This window comes from Lycium barbarum, chromosome 12 (assembly GCF_019175385.1).
Source record: "Lycium barbarum isolate Lr01 chromosome 12, ASM1917538v2, whole genome shotgun sequence".
In the NCBI taxonomy this organism is placed as follows: Eukaryota; Viridiplantae; Streptophyta; class Magnoliopsida; order Solanales; family Solanaceae; genus Lycium; species Lycium barbarum.
In genome coordinates, this window is record NC_083348.1 from 3,832,714 (window position 1) to 3,850,837 (window position 18,124).

Here is an 18,124-nt window from a genome sequence, read left to right on the forward strand (position 1 = left end):
TTCACAAAGAACCCAACTTTCTCAAATTGGGATTCACGATTTTGCAGCAACAACTTAATCAATTTAAAGATATATAGAAATTGGCGAAAAGGGCTATAAAGCAAAGCAAGATCTAACAACCCATTGAAACTCAAAACTGAAACAGAAAAAAGCTTACTTTGTAGAGGATTTTAATCAGATGCAAAATTGGCAAAGACTCAATTGACTTTACTAGTCATAGAACTATTTAGATTGATGTGAATCTTGAACTGGTTTTGAGATTTTTTACAAGTCATCCATTTATCAGTAAGTCATCACCATCCAAAACTGAAAGAATAACTGGTTTTTTTTTTTTTTTTGTTCTCTTTCGAAAAGAACATAAATGATGATGATGATAGTGTTGGTGATGATGGTGGCGACGTGATGAGGCAGTGGTGACTGATGGAAGAGGAAGATGAAGTTGTGGGGCAGTGGCATTGGGGTGGTTGTCCGGTGGTTCTCGACTGCTCTAGCGTCGGGCAGTGGGGGTAGTGGCAACGTTAATGGGGAGAGGGAGATCAAGTGGGGCTGTGCGGTGATGGTGGTAGTTTGGTAAAGATGGGCGGAGCGTCGCCGGAGCTCGTGGAGGCGGCGGCGGCTAGGGAGGAAAACGAAGGGTGGAGAAGAAGAGCGGTGATGTTGGCGCGTCGCCGGAGCTCGGAGCTCCGGCGGGGAGGCGGCGGCGGCTGTGGAAAAAAAAATGAGAGGGAAAATAAAGTGTTTAGGGTTTGGTTTTGTTGGAAGAGAAAGAGTTCAAATCTGAACATTAAGTGTGTGGTGTGTGTAAATATGTGTTGGATCCCATCATTAAATTAACCCCCCCTTTTCTTATAATATAAACAAACACCCCTTTTTTTATGCCCAAAAATAATGAAGCCATACCCCTTTGTCCCCAACCCATCATCTCAATTAACTCTTTTAAAAAAAAAAAAAAAGTGATGAGATCTTGACTTGACCAAATTTTACTCTGCGTTTAAAAATTAATTACTCCGATTTTCTCTGCACTGTCAGACTGTACTAAAATATAGTTAATTAATACATGTATAAGTAATAACGCAAGTATAAAATATAAACATTAATGTCTATGATATGACAATGTATTGCTATAAAATTAAGAAACAATTATTAATTGCACAAAAAAAATGGTAGTATTACGCTGTACATGTGCAAAATAATGATTCTTGAAAAAATGACAATAAATTGAGAAAATTCCTAAAATAAGGATAATCATCAATAAATTGTTGAAAAAATGTAAAAAATGTGTAAAAATGTATTTCGTGCTCTTTAACGAATCAGAGCCCCCCAAAACGTTAATTTTAAGCACGTCGAGCCAAAATTAGGTGTCAACACCCACAATTAGAAAATATCCCATAATAATCACACATAACATGAGAAGTGTTAATAAAAGGACCCATGTACCTGTAGTCGGCTCATCCTGATCCCGATCTGGGGAACTGTGTAGTGAAACATCTCCTTTGTCATCCCCCCGCCATCTACTAGTCTGCTCCTCGTCTTCCCCGTCATAGTCCGTAGGGTATGAGTACTCTGGTAACTCCTTATTGACCGAAGGCCAAAACAAAGGGCTAGAATACTCTGTAACACCTACACTCGTAGCTGCTCTAACAAAATGCTCTATCACAGGAGAAACTGGAGGAGCCAAATCTGGTACAAACTCAGGAGCCTCTTGCTCCACTGGGGTCTCGTACGAACCCTCAGACGGATCTGTGTCGTAGCTAGCCTCTGATGGATCCTCCTCTATAGTGGTCACAGACTCTGGGGGAGTCGTCTCAATGTCCTCGGAAGGATCAGTCTCCATAGAATAACTGAGGCTCCTCCTAATCTGCCCCGGGGGTGATGCTGGTCCGGAATGTACCTTGGGGGCCTTCCTTGCACCCCCATCATCTGAAATCGCCCTCTTCATCTGAATCAATCTACACAAAAGAGAGTCGGAAACGATCTTACATAGACTTTGGCTCTATCGCACGATCTAAGATAAAAATAAAGGTCAATCATTCCTAAATGCCCTGCATCCTCTTGTTTATTAGTGTGGTGCACTTCACACCCATAAACAAGACTCTACTGGACACGGTCTGTAGACACACCCTAGGACGGAAATGCTCTGATACCACTTTGCCATGCCCCAAATTGAGGAGTCGTGACGAGTGCCTGACATTTTCTGATCAAGCACTCCTACTTTCGAACTTGAAACTGACTGAGCAACATAGTGGCCCATATATGACTTTTGTACACATTGGTGATATCAACATAACAAACTCCACATCCAAAACTCATAACCATCATTTAAATATATGTACAGAAAATAACACCGTAAGCCGACTAGGCCGCTACATATGTCGTCTAATGGAATAAAAACTGACAAGGTTATCTAACTTTCTAACTACATATAGATGTCTACAGACCTCTTACGAAATATAAACTGTAGGAAGGAAGGGACAAGGCCTCGTCATACTCATGTATACAAATCAAAATATCATACCAAAAGACTGCAGCTCCGGACCAAGTGGAGCGCACTGACTACAGCTGAGAGAAAATCCTACTGCGCTGGGCTGCTCGCCTGACTACCTGAACCTGCGGGCATGAACGCAGCATCCACCAGAAGGGACGTCAGTACGAATAATGTACTGAGTATGTAAAGCATGAATAACAACATAATATAGATATGAAAGACAACTTGGAATGAGAGAGATAACCTGTACATCTGGATGCCTCATAAGGCGGATATCATGCATGCTTAGCTTTTTTTTTAAAAAAAAAAAAGCTATATATATATATATATATATATATATATATATATATCATCATCATCATCATAACGTACCCGACCTTTTCAGGACATATATATATATATATATATATATATATATATATATATATATATATATATATATATGATATCATCATTATAACGTACCCGGCCTTTTCAGGACTCGGTGTGTAATGTACCCGGCCCTTCGGGGACTCGGTGTGTAACGTACCCGGCCCTTTCGGGACTCGGTGTGTAACGTACCCGGCCATTTCGTGACTCGGTTTGTAATACCAACTGATCAGTGGTTGCACAATAGGTGCCGTACCCGGCCGACTATAGCGCGGCTCGGTGTCGTAAAATACGTACATATATATATATATATATATATATATATAAAGCGTGCATGAGAGACAAATAAAAGGTACAAATACATCTGAGTGACGTAAGGTCGGTAACCTCCGATTTTCATTATGGAATTATCATCACACATATATCTCACCTTGAAAGAACAAAATCATAAGATGAGATCAATATCAACAAATATAATCAATAATCTTGAAACCAGCTCAATAATCTCGTAATGACATTAAAACCATAACCTTAGAATCTCCAGAAATGGGATCATCATAACCATCATCATGGTCATTATAGAAAATATTCGTCTTTAGCATCATAAAAACTTGGAGAATCATAAACTTTTAACGCTCTTGGAAATGCGATTTTTATGGAATTCATGCATAGGTTCGTAAGAAGCGAATCACGCCTTTAGAAAGAAAGGGATTATCCTTACATACCTTTCGGTCTCCTTAGCCACTCAACGTTTATCCTTCCAAGCTCGTAGGTCTACTTATAAACCATTCATACCATTTTTAGGCTCAATGTCATACGCTCATCTTAAGCCTTTAATTCAATTCCGTTTAGAATCTGCCGAAATTCAGGCAGCATCTCCCCTATTTATATGCCTAGCCCGAAATCACAATCCAACAACCAACAACAATAACATCACAACAACATTATCAACACCAATAGGCTCCATAAAACATCCCACTTAATATTTTCCAAGTTTCTCAACTAACCAACTTGTTCTACGACTATTTAATAACTTTATCTCCGTAAATAAACTGAAATTAATATTAATAAGGAGAGATTTATACCTTATTCTCACTAGATCCGCAAGATCTTCAATATTTGCTTTGAATCCAAGTTGAAATCCACCGCAAAGCGATACTATAATCACAGCTGCACACTTCCCGAGCCTCGTATATAATCCCGTCACTTGAAATCACTCCAATCCCTCACTTTTATGTTACACACACACCTATGTATGTTGGCTGAGCTTTTCGGGAAAATTATGGGTGAAAAATGAGGGCTTTGCCCCTTATATAGGGTGTTTAAGTGAGTTTACACCGACTAAAAATTTACCCTTCGCGTTCGCGACCTTGGGTCGCGTTCACGAAGGGTTAATCCCTTCTCCTCTTCAAGTTCGCGGCCCTTTGGCCGCATTCGCGAAGGGTTAGTTTCTGCTCTGGCGGCATAACTTGTAACATCCATAACTCTCTACTACGATGTCCTATCAACGAATGGATTATTACGTTGGAAACTAGACTTCATGAACTTCTATTTAGGCTTTTGGTTTGCTCCAAAACTACTCATATACTAAAATATATTCCTTCCTCAAGTAGGGCCAAAATTACCCCTCATATTTTCTCTAAAATCCAACAAACTTAATTACCTTGATTCACTTGCCTTCCAATCCTTCCACCACTTATTATATGAACTTAAACCCTCATAAACATAAGATAAGCGCATCTAATCTCATGTATCCTTGGAGGTAACTCCAATGTCCATACTTAAAACAGCCAACACCTACGAATTTCAACGTACAGAACTACGGGGTGTAACAGTTAGAATTGACCTAATTGAAATAATAGCAATATTAGTGTCATTCTTCATGATTTCTAATATAGAATTCAATTATGCATAGACTACTTTGGTTCTGAGGTTTAGCGGAAGGGCAAGGCAAATGAATGAGTTGCTGGTGTTGCGGTTTGACCATCCAGGTAGGTTATGGTTTACCTTTGGTTAGACTTCGTATAGCGAAGCAGATATTTAGATTATAATTTCGGAGACAACATGTGGACCTTCGGGTACGAAGTTTGGTTGGATATTACCTTAGGTTGGGCCCTGATGTGTGTGTTGGGACTAGCCACCCCGTTATGTGTCCTTAAATTGTTCTATTTTGCTGGCTTGATGCCATAAGTAGTTGGTAGATATTGAATTGTGTGTTATCGTCTTGATTGGGATAGAATTGACATACCCGTTGTTGGTATTTATACTTGGATATGTTATTGGCATGCCCATTGTTGGTACATGTGATATTGATATGTTATTGACATACCACTGTTGGTATTGTGATATGATATATTATTGGCGTACCCTATTATCGGTATTTGTGATATTGAACCTGATTGTTGATGATTGATATACGCATTGAACGCATTCTCTCGCATTCATGATGCATGACTGATACCCGGTGATGATCCGATATCGTTGAGTGAGCAAACTGATATCTTGGTAAACTCTTTTACATGAGTGATTGTGAGAAAGCCGATGCCGAAGATCGATTTCGAAATCGTTGATTGTGTGAAACTGATATTTGACAGACTTTTTTACTTGAGTGTTTGTGAGATGGCCGATGTCCGATGATCTATTCCGACATCGTTCTTGCATGGCTGATTCTGATGATATCCCGCAATAGTTGTTAGTGCATGGACTCCGCGGGTGCCCCAGGGTGGTGCCGGTGAGAATCCCCCCGTGGCCAAAGATCCGGTGTCCCGTCTGTCTGTTGGGAAAAGATCCGGGATGGGTGACACTTAGAATTCGTGAGTCACGCTGGGTTGTACTACCGAGACGTCGATATTTCCATCCGGACTACATGTGTACACCTCATTTGCATGGCATTGCATTGCATTCATACCATTATTGCGCTGCATTACATTATGATTTGATTAAGATGCTTAGTGATTGGATTGTGATGATTTGGATTGGATCAGATGTATTCAGACTTGACACATTTGGGTTTAGATGCTTTACATAGGCGATGACGGATACTCGATTGCAATTATATTATCTTATGCTTGGTTGGTTTATTTGCTTATCTGCTTTATTATCTGAATTGTGTTAACTATGCTTAGTCAGCCGATGATGCCTACCAATACTGTTGTTTGTTCTTACCTGCACTTGCTGCATTCTTTTGTGAATGCAGAGTATTAGGTCAGATCAACTTCTGTGACCCGTGGCTGATCGACGCTTCAGCTTTCTCTCGAGTTTTCAAGGTGAGCATGGCATCCGCTGACCTTAAAGACTTCCCTATCATATGACCTATTTTTATTTCAGAGACATAGACTTTTATGTATTAGTATTCCAGATTGTGTTATTCTCCTTAGAGGCTCTTGTATTTTTTTCAGACTAGACACTGGGGATGTTTATTGTCTTCCGCACTTTCTACTACTTATATATAGATATATCGTGGGACATACGTATTTGTTCTATTCCGCTGTTTAAAATTCATTCTTTCGTGTATTATTCATTGTTGAGTTGAGGGTTCGCTTACCTAGGTGGGTAGGTAAGTACCCGCACGGCCTAAGCAAAATGGGTCGTGACGAGTTTGTATCAGAGCCCTAGGTTACCCGATCTTTAACACAAGAATGTGTCTAGTAGAGTCTCGCGGATCGGTACGATAAGCTCCGTACTTATCTGCGGGAGGCTATAGGACATTGAGAAAATCTCACTTTTTTTCTTTCCGTCGTGCTACTTTATTCAAATTGGTATCTGGAAAGATCAAATTGGTATCTGACTGTTACCTCTTCTCTCACAGATGGTGAGGACTCGAGCTACTATGGCCCGAGGTCAGGTGCCAGAGCCCACATCTACGGCTGGCACCCGAGGGCGCGCTACAGCCAGAGGACGCGATAGGGCGAGAGGCCGCGGGGCTGTCCCAGCTAGGGGCAGAGCTCCTGCGGTGGGCCAGCAACAAGAGAGGTTTCCGTTTTCCAAGCCCGAGTATCAGCAGGGTAGAGACCAGGCCGCAGAGGATAGCGTGGCCCCAGCACGGACACAGACTGAGGTTACTTCTGACCAGGCCATGTATGACACTATGGCCAGGATTCTACTTCACCTTGATGCCCAGCAGACGGCCGTCGGTGTTACTACTCCCGACGCAGGTTTATAGACTAGGGGTGGGGCGCAAACCCCTGAGTAGGGGCCTACGCGGGCATCAGATCCTGCCGCAGCTCTAGCTCCTCGCATTGATGCGATACCCATCCCTGGTGAGGATATTAGGCCCATAGAGGGCGCCATTATGACTGCTGTTGATCAGGACCTGGTGGGGAGATTCAGGAAGTTAGAGCCACTGAGGTTCTCTGGTACTACGTCTGAGGATGCTTATAGTTTATTCTTGATATGCATGAGTTGCTGCACCATATGGGGATAGTGGAGACCCACGACGTTGATTATGAGTCCTACCAGTTTCGCGGCGACGCGAAAACGTGGTGGAGGTATTTTGTGGCGTGCAGACCTTAGGGTTCTCCTCTTTTGACTTGGACTCAGTTCTACCGTGCCTTCCTTGAGAAGTATGTGCCCCGGTCTTTGAGAGAGGCTCATAGGGAGCAATTTCTACACCTTGAGCTGAGGGGCATGTCCTTGGAGTCCTATGTGACCCGTTTCCTTTATCTGGCCCATTATTCCACTCCGTTGATCCCTACTGAGGCTGACAGGATCAGACGCTTTATTGGAGGACTAGTGGGCCCTCTGCAGATTCTTTGTCTTCGGATGGAATCTATGGGGGCTTCCTTCCAGTCCATTATTGAGAATGTTTCTATGGTTAAGAGCGCTAAGGCCCGTGCTTTTAGTGGTGGCGACAAGAGGCCATGTCAGACTGGTAGTTTTGGGGGTTCTGGTTTGAGGGGCACCAGTCAGTTTTTGAGGCACCTCAGTCCCATTCCTATTGTCCTCTAGTCAGCCACCTAGGCAGAGAGCTTCTGAGAGGTCATTCTCCAGACTAGTGGACAGGGCTGCTTCATCCGGGTCTTTAGCTTCCGTGTTCCAGCGCTCGACTCTTCTTACCTGTTACTCTTGTGGAGAGGTTGGGCATGTTGCCAGGAGATGTCCCTGACCTAAACGGGATTATCAGCCGCCGAGGACTCCTGTATCATCCGGTTGACGAGGTGGGACTTCTCAGAGAGGCGGTGCTCAGTCAGGCCGCGATACTTCCCATAGTACTAAAAGTGGGTCCCAGCCAGCTAGAGGTGGTACTCATAGTGTGAGAGGGGGGATCCCAGACTGGGCGTGGTAGAGCCCAGTGTTACGCATTTCCTGATAGGCCCGAGGTAGAGGCCTCAGATGCTGTGATCTCAGGTACCATTTCTGTCTGTCATAGAGCAGAATATGTGTTATTTGATCCTGGATCCACTTATTCGTATATATCTGCATTTCATGCCGTTGGGTGGGATTTGCCTTGTGATAGCATAGATATACCTGTTCGTGTGTCTACTCCGGTTAGAGGACTTTGATATTATATTGGGTATGTCCTAGCTTTTCCCCTATCATGCGATCCTAGACTGTTACGCCAAGACAGTCACTTTAGCCATGCCGGGCATTCCTAGGCTTGAGTGGAGAGGTACTCCTACTCCCGCCCCGAAGAAAATCATTTCCTTCTTCGGGCGAAGAAGTTAGTAAGTAAGGGGTGTTTATCATATTTGGCGCATGTTCGTGATACGACTGTTGCATCTCTACCCCTTGAGTCTATCTCTATTGTGAGCGAGTTCGCGAAGGTATTCCCGTCGGATCTGCCGGATATACCACCCGATCGCAACATTAATTTTTGTATCGACGTGGACCCAAGAACTCCTCCCATTTTCATCCCACCATATCAGATGGCACCTGCCGAGTTGAGAGAGCTTAAGGAACAATTGCAGGATTTATTGAACAAGGGGTTTATTAGACCTAGCGTCTCCCCATAGGGTGCCCCAATGTTATTCGCGAAGAAGAAAGATGGGACCATGAGGATGTGTATTGATTACCGTCAGTTGAACAAGGTCACTATTTGTAACAACTGCCCTATGCCCCGTATTGATGATCTGTTTGACCAGCTTCAGGGTGCCTCGATGTTTTCTAAGATTGATTTGCATTCCGGCTATCACCAATTGAAGATCAGGGCAGAGGATATTCTGAAGACAGCCTTTCGGACGAGATATGGCCACTATGAGTTTCTAGTGATGTCTTTCAGGCTTACTAATGCCCCGATTGCATTTATGACCTTGATGAATTGCATCTTTAGGCCGTTCCTTGATTCCTTTGTGATTGTGTTTATTGATGACATCTTAGTGTATTCCAAGAGTAGAGAGGAGCATGAGAGCCATCTTCGTACCGTTCTTGGGTTGTTAAAAAAACATAGCTTGTTCGCTAAATTTTCCAAGTGTGAGTTATGGTTGGAGTCTGTAGCATTCTTGGGCCATGTGGTGTCCAAGGAGGGGATTATGGTTGATCCACAGAAGATTGAGGTTGTGAGGGGTTGGGCAAGGCCCACTACTGTTATTGAGATTCGTAGCTTTGTGGGTTTGGCCAGTTATTACCGTCGCTTTATGAAAGGTTTTGCTGCCATTGCTTTATCCTTGACCAGATTGACTCAGAAGGATGTTCCCTTCCAGTGGACGGATGATTGTCAAGAGAGCTTCCAAAAGCTCAAGCTTCTTTTGACCACAGCCCCAATCCTAGCCTTACCCGTGGAAGGTAAGGATTTCGCTATCTATTGTGATGCTTCCCGTATGGGTTTGGGTGTGGTGTTGATGCAGGAGGGTAGAGTGATAACTTATGCTTCCCGTCGGTTAAAGGTTCACGAGAAGAATTACCCTACCCATGATTTGGAGTTGCTAGCCGTAGTCTTCGCTTTGAAGCTTTGGAGGCATTACTTGTATGGTGTTCATTGTGAGGTTTTTACTGATCACCGTAGCCTTCAGCATATGTTTACTCAGAGAGATCTTAATTCCAGGTAACGCTGATGGATGGAGCTCCTGAAGGACTATGACATCTATATTCTGTATCATCCTAGTAAAGCCAATATGGTAGCCGTTTCCTTGAGTCGCAAGGCGGTGAGTATGGGGAGTTTAGCTCGAATGATTGTTTTCGAAAGTCCGTTGGCCATGGAGGTTCAGACTCTGGCCAACAGTTTCGTCTGTCTCGATATTTCAGCCCCCGGCAGGATCTTAGCCTGTATTGAGGCGAAGTCATCATTGTTGGATCTGATCAAGGCTCAACAGTTTGAGGATGCTCAGTTGAGCAAGATCCGAGATAGGGTTTCGAGAGGGGAGGCCAAGGAGGCCGAGATTAATTCTGAGGGCATTTTGAGGATTAGAGGATACGTGTACGTTCCTCGTGTTGGTGATTTGATTCAGTTGATCTTATCTGAGGCTCATAGCTCTCGCTATTCCATTCACTCGGGAGCGACTAAGATGTACCATGACTTGAGGTAGCACTATTGGTGGCATCGTATGAAAAGAGATATAGTTTGATTTTATGACTAAGTGTGGGAATTGTCAGCAGGTAAAGTATGAGCACCAGCGACCCGGTGGGGGTGCTTCAGAGGATGCCCATTACAGAGTGGAAGTGGGAGAATATCACCATGGATTTCATCAATGGTCTTCCGAAGACCCTTGGCAAGTTTGATTCTATTTGGGTGATAGTGGACAAGCTAAGTCCGCTCACTTTGTTCCGGTTCAGGTTTCCTATACCGCGGAGAAGTTAGCTAAGATGTATATTCGGGATATTGTGAGATTACATGGGATCCCTATTTCGATTGTATCTGATCAGGGTACTATCTTCACTTTCCGATTAAGTCCGTTTGAGATTGTGGATTGTATCGGTGATGTAGCTTATGAGTTAGCATTGCCGCCAGGCTTGGCGGGAGTTTATCCGATCTTTCATGTTTCGATGCTGAAGAAGTGCCATGCTGACGGTACCTACATTGTCCATTGGGATTCTATATTGCTTGATGAGAATTTGACTTATGAGGAGAAGCCTATCGCGATCTTGGATAGGCAGGTTCAGAAGTTGAGGTCAAAGGAAATTGCTTCTGTGAAGATGCAATGGAAGCACCGTCCTGTGGAAGAGGCTACTTGGGAGACCGAGTCTGACATGCGTAGCCTATATCCCCAGTTGTTCACTGATTCAAGCATTTCCCCACTTCCTTCTTTTCTTCGCTCGAGGACGAGCGACGGTTCAATTGGTATCTAATGTAACGACCCCTTTGGTCCATATAGTCTTTTCGGCATTTTCGCCCATTCCCGAGCATTGATTAGCTCACTTTTGACCCGAGGGAACCGTTGACATGCTTCCAGAGGTGTCTAGATCAGATTTAGGCAACTTTTGGGAAATATAGGCTTAAAGTGAAAATATTTGACTCGAAGTTGACTTTAGGGTAAACGAACCCTTTTCGAAATTCTGTCAATTTTGAGAGGTTAGGATGATCATTTAATACTTGGGTGTGTATTTGGTCCGCTTCCCAATGCACTTGGATGTATTTCGGGACTTGGGTTGGGAATTTGGAATTAAGGCATCGGGGGTTGACTTGGTCAATGAGACCTCCGTTGGGAATTCTGAGGCCACGGTCGCGTTCGTAGCGCGTTTTTATGTGTGTCTAGGTATATGGTATACAAGCAGATGGCCTCGGGAACTAGTCAAAAAATCGGATCGAGTTACGAAACTTTGGGAGTTTTTTGGTGTCTGGTGCCCGCTTTGGCGGCACCAGCACTGCAGCAGCAGCACCGCTGGAGCAGTAGCCCTGCCGCTGGAGCAGTCAATGATTGTTGGTCATTACCACTGAAGAGATCAAGTGACCGCTAAAGCAGCACTGCTGGGGCGGTCCCAGTGTCGCTGAAGAGGGTGACGGGTAGTTTTGTAAAGTTAATGAAGATTTAAAAACCCTTAGACCCTCATTATGTCCCATTTCGATATTTGAGCTTGAAGAAACTGTTCTTAGGGATATTTGGAGGAGAATCTTGGAGGCAAATCTTGCCCATTTCTTCATTCTTCCTTTAATCCATTATCATGTTAGATTCCGCTTTTCCCTTAATAAACCTATGGTGATGAGAGTTCAAAGAAGGTTTTGGAAGAACATTGTCTCTAGGATTATTAATGATAAATTGGTGATGTTTATGCTTGATATTGACTAATCTAAGCTCGTTAATCATATATCTTCCACTTTTAGCGTTGAATTTCGGATTTGGAGACTTAGGGTTTATACCCAATTTGGGGGTTTTGCTTGAAATCAGGAATTAGGCCAATCCTTGAGTTAAATCAACAATTAGTGGTTAGGTTATGATTACCTAGTACTTAATTTGGTAATTTGTCCCTGAATTTCCCATTTTGCCTTGTGGGCCCGTTTCCCTAATTTCTAAGGTTAGAATTGACCTAATTGAAATAATAGCGATATTAGTATCAATCTTCATGATTTCTAATATAGAATTCAATTATGCTTAAACTACTTTGGATTTGAGGTTCAGCGGAAGGGCAAGGCAGATGAGTGATTTGTTGGTGTTACGGTTCGGCCATCCAGGTAGGTTATGGTTTACCTTTGGTATGACTTCGTATAGCGAAGAATATATTTAGATTATAATGTCGGAGACAGCATGTGAATCTTCGGGTATGAAGTCAGGTTGGATATTTCATTAGGTTGGGCCCCGATGTGTGTGTTGGGACTAGCCACCCCGTTATGTGTGCTTAAATTGTTCTACTTTGCTGGCTTGATGCCATGAGTAGTTGGTAGATATTGAATTCTGTGTTATCGTCTTGATTGGGATAGAATTTACATATCCGTTGTTGGTATTTGTACTTCGATATGTTGTTGGCGTACCCATTGTTGGTACATGTGATATTGATATGTTGTTGGCATACCACTGTTGGTATTGTGATATGATACATTAGTGGCATACCCCATTATTGGTACTTGTGATATTAAACCTGATTGTTGATGATTGATATACACATTGCACACATTCTCTCTCATTCATGATGCATGGCGGATACCCGATGATGATTTGGTATCGTTGAGTGAGTAAACTGATATCTTGATAAACTCTTTTACTTGAGTGATTATGAGAAGGCCGATGTCCGAAGATCGATTCCGGAATCGTTGATTGTGTGAAATTGATATTTGACAGACTTTTTTACTTGAGTGATTATTAGATGGCCAATGTCCGATGTTCTGTTTTGGCATCATTGTTGCATGGCCGATTCTGATGATATCCCAAAATTGTTGTTAGTGCATGGACTCCGCGGGTCCCCCAGGGTGGTGCCGGTGAGAATCCCCCCGTGAGTAAACATCCGGGATCCCGTCTGTCTGTTGGGAAAAGATCCGGGACTGGTGGCACTTAGACTTCGCGAGTCGCGCTGGGTTGTGCTATCGAGACGTCGATATTTCCGTCTGGAGTACATTGTACACCTCATTTGCATGGAATTACATTGCATTCATACCATTATTGCACTGCATTGCATTATGATTTGATTGAGAGGCTTGGTGATTGGATTGTGATGATTTGGATTGGATCGGATGTATTCAGACTTGACATATTTGGATTTAGATGCTTTACATAGGCGATGACGGATGCTCGGTTGCGATTATATTATCTTATGCTTGGTTGGTTTATTTTCTTATCTGCTTTATTATCTGAATTGTGTTAACTATGCTTAGTCGGCCGATGATGCCTACCAGTACTGTTGTTTGTACTGACCTGCACTTGCTGCATTTTTTTTATGAATGCAGAGTACCAGGTCGGATCCACTTCCGTGACCCGTGGATGATCGACGCTTTAGCTTTCTCTCGAGTTTCCAGGGTGAGCATGGCGTCATCATATGTCCTATTTTTATTTCAGAGACATAGACATTTATGTATTAGTATTCCAGATTGTCTTATTCTCCTTAGAGGCTCTTGTATTATTCAGACTAGACCCAGGGGTATTTGTTGTCTTCCGAACTTGCTACTACTTACATATAGATAAATCGTGGGGCTTACATATTTGTTCTATTCCGCTGTTTAAAATTAGTACTTTCGTGTATTATTCATTATTGGGTTGAGGGTTTTCTTATCGAGATGGGAAAGTAAGTGCCCGCACGGCCTAAGCAAAATGGGTCGTGACACCGTCTTTATTATGTTATGAACTCCAAAAGAGGCTCGTTGACAGATATGTACAATTAGTTGTTCTGTGACCTTCTCGGTCCATATTTTGTTATATCATTTTGACAGCCTTCTCGGCTTGTATACATGGGCACAGTTTGGCGTCTTGTATATATATCTTGGGCTTGTGTCCCTTATAGTTTATGATATCTGTTAGTTAGCATTATTGTCACGACCTAAACTAGAAGGGCCAGGACAGGCACCTGACCATACTAGTCAAGTACCACCTAACGTACATTTGTAACATAAACGTCAACATAGGTAGGCCGATAGTGTCTCCACGTGACAACTCACTGACTCATAGACGAACATGACTGAATAAAATAGTCTGTAAAGACACGACTTTATAAACATGCTATCATATTGTACGAGCCAACACAACTATCATATACATCTGTACTACAATGTGTGAATCAACAAGACTATACTACCTCTGACTGTACATAACTGTCTACGAGCCTCTACTGGAGTACATATAACATAACGTGGTTAGGACAGGGCCCCGACATGCCCATGCATAAGTATATATATGTAATCATGCTGACTCACGGCTACTCCGGAACAAGTGGAGTGCAACAACACTGGCCGCTGAGCTGATATCCTACTGGACGAGTCACCAACCTGTATCTCAAGACCTGCGGGCATGAAACGCAGTCCCTCAGGCAATAGGGGAGTCAGTATGAATAATGTACCGAGTATGTAAAGCATGAAAAACAACATATATAAGAAACATGGAAATAATATGAGATAAAAAGAAACAACCTGTATGTTTGAATGCCTATGAGGGTGTAAACTAAGCATGCTTCCTTTAAATAAGAATCATATATGTATATTGTTATAGCTCGCACTTTCAGAGCATGAGCATGCTACATACTTCAATGTACTAATGGAGTATCGGAGATTTCCCATGAAGATTTGGAAGGTACAAGCCATGGGATGTACGTAACAATGAAGTAAAGGATGAATTAGGATCTCGTAAGTCATAACCGGGAAGGACAACCTTGAAATCAAAGGACATGACCATTATCAAGTATGATTAATGATGAATATCATGTATGGAGAGTTTCGGAAGATTCCAGGACCAAGAAAATCAAAGAAAATAAGTTTGTCAAAAAGTTAGAAAAAAGTTGGCATAATTTTGGACAGAATTTTGGGTCAACTTTGGAGGGGTATATCTCCAGGTATATTAGGAGTTTTAAGGTGTTTCAAAATCCTAAAATGAATTTCATCGAGTCTAGTTTCCAATGCAACAAACCGCTCATCAAAACGACATCGGAGTAGGGAGTTATGGCCATTTTAAGATAACCTTTCCAACTGCCAAATGGCTTCTGCGGGTCCCACTTGAAAAAGTCGGTGGAACCGACTTCTAAGGGGTATAAACCCCCCCCCCCCCATCAGCCCCATTGTTTCACCATTCTTCACTCCCATGATTTATAGAAACCTCCTAACACATCCCCCAAACATTTATAGCCCATTAAATCAAGAATTTAATAAGATTACACCAAACTAGTCCATGAAAGGTGATTGTTCTTGCTTCTACTTGATGTTGTGGTGTGTTTGGCCTTGAAGAAAATTGGTGTGGCTAAATTTCTTCAATTATAAGGTATGTTCATCATCCTATCTCTTATGTTGAGTAGATTTGAAGGTTTAGAAAGTCTTAAAAGAGAAAATAGTTATGGAGGAATAGTGATAAAGTGTTGTGTTGTAGTTGTTGTGTTTATGGACTATTTTGAGCATGTTGTGGCCGTGTGGTTGGGGTGATTTACATGTATATGGATGGTATCTAATATTGTAGGTGTGTTGATGAGATTATGCTCCTTGATTGGGAAGAAAAGAAATGTATATTGTTGTTGTATGTTGAAAAACATCATGTGGGATGTTTTATGGAATATTTTGGTATTGATGATGATGTTGTTGATATTAGTATTGCTATTGTTGTTGTTTTATTGGTATTGTGATTTCGGGCTAGGGATATAAATAGGGGAAATTCTGCCCGAATTTCGGCAGATTCTAAAGGGGTTTAATTTGAAGGCTTAAGATAAGCATATGACGATAAGCCTAACAATAATATGAATTCTCTTGAATGTAGATTTAAGAGCTTGGGAGGATAACCATTAATAGTTAAAGTTAAGGCGACCGAAAAGGTATGTTAAGGCTAGTCCCTTTCTTTCAAAAGGCATGATTCCTATGTTATGATTCCATATGTGTTTCCATAACCTTCTTACTTCCAGAAGTAAGAAGTTCATGATTCTTAAAGCTTTTTATGATACTAAAGATGAGATGTTTTCTATGATGAACATGATGATGATGATTCCATTTCTAGAAATTCCAAAGCTTGTGATTTTAATGCTATTATGAGATTATTGAGCTTATTTCATGATTTCCTTGATTTTATTCATTATTGTTGATCTCACCTTATGATAATTGTTCCTTCAAGGTGCGATATAGTGATGATGATTATTCCATAATATAATCGGAGGTTACCGACCTTACGTCACTCCGATAAAGTTGTAGCTTTTACTTGGGCTCTCATGCATGCTTATTTTTATGTATGATTACACTGGGCTGAGTTGGCCGGGCAGACACAACTACGTTGGGCGTAGTGGGCGGCTAATGATAACACTGCGCCTATATGGCTTATGATAATTGTTCCTTCAAGGTGAGATTTAGCGAGGATGATTATTCCATAATATAATCGGAGGTTACCGACCTTACGTCACTCCGATAAAGTTATAGCTTTTACTTGGGCTCTTATGCATGCTTATTTTTATGTATGATTACACTGGGCCTAGTTGGCTGGGCAGACACAACTACGGTAGGCGTAGTGGGCGGCTAATGATAACACTGCGCCTATATAGCCGGGCAAGATAACACCGTGCCTATATGGCCGGGCAAGATAACACTGTGCCTATATGGCCGGGCAAGACAACACCGTGCCTATATGGCCGGGCAAGATAACACCTCGCCTATATGGCCGGACAAGATAACACCGTACTTATATGGTCGGGCAGTTTACTTATATGTATATTTATAATATTGATTTAAAAAGTTAAAGCTAAGCATGCATGGTATCCACCTTATGAGGCAATCAGATGTACAGGTTATCTTTATTTCATGTTATGTTCTATATTTCTTATTATGTTGTTATTCATGCCTTACATACTCAGTGCACTATTCGTACTGACGTCCTTTCTTGTGGACGCTGCGCTCATGCCCGCAAGTAGGCAGGGAGACGGATCAGATCTGTAGGTGTTTTATCAGTGGATTCTCAGGAGTACTCCACTTACTTCGGAGCTGCAGTCTGTTTGGTATTAGTCCTTATGGTCGCTTGTATTCTATGTAGAGGCTCGTAGACACGTGTGTCCAGTTAGACGTTTCATAACCCTACCATTTCATATCATTGTATAACATTTTAGTAGCCTTGTCGGCTGGTGATGATGGACATAATTGTTGAAGATTATATAGAGATGTGCCGTTATATTGTGATATATGTCCTTACAGATTATGATATCCAGGAGCTATCTTTATGGTCCACCCAGAAATGTTTATGAGATGTATGTTTAGAGGTGCTCGGTGTGTTAGCTCCGGGTGCGCGTCGTGGCCCTCTGGCTGGGTCGTGACATATGCTATATATAAGCCACTCAGTGGGGCTATGTTGTCAATATACGCTATTCGGCCTTAATAGGACTCAGTGTGGAACTACCCGACCATAATGGGACTCGGTGTGAATACCCTGCTGATCAGTGGTTGCACGATAGGTGCCTACCCAGTCGACTCTAGCGTGACTCGGTGTCAGAAAGTACATGTACATGTGTGTCTATATATATATATATATAATGCATGAATGACTCATAAAATGGATACATATATGTACATAATGCATGAATGATAAGAAGACAATCTGAATCTATCGAAGTGACGTAAGGTTGTTGCACCTCCGATTATCACTTATAGAGCTAACATCATCCACATATCTTACCTTGAAGGATCAATGATCATAGGATTAGATAAATAATCATAAGAAAAGATCGATAATATGATAAGGAGATCAATAACATAATCTCCCTAGCATTTCTAAGAATGGAATCACTTTAGAGGTCGTTCGTTCATTT

At 42.1% G+C, this 18,124-nt stretch overlaps 1 long non-coding RNA gene across 1 annotated transcript in view; it reads left to right on the plus strand.

Moving 5' to 3' along the window:
- LOC132623515 (uncharacterized) overlaps positions 1 to 13,900 on the plus strand; it is a 31,674-nt gene extending 17,774 nt beyond the window's left edge. The window contains exons 3-4 of the long non-coding RNA XR_009576264.1: positions 6,051 to 6,120; positions 13,602 to 13,900. This is a non-coding gene — a long non-coding RNA (uncharacterized LOC132623515). The remainder of the gene's footprint in view (positions 1 to 6,050; positions 6,121 to 13,601) is intronic.
- The last annotated feature ends 4,224 nt before the right edge of the window (positions 13,901 to 18,124 follow it).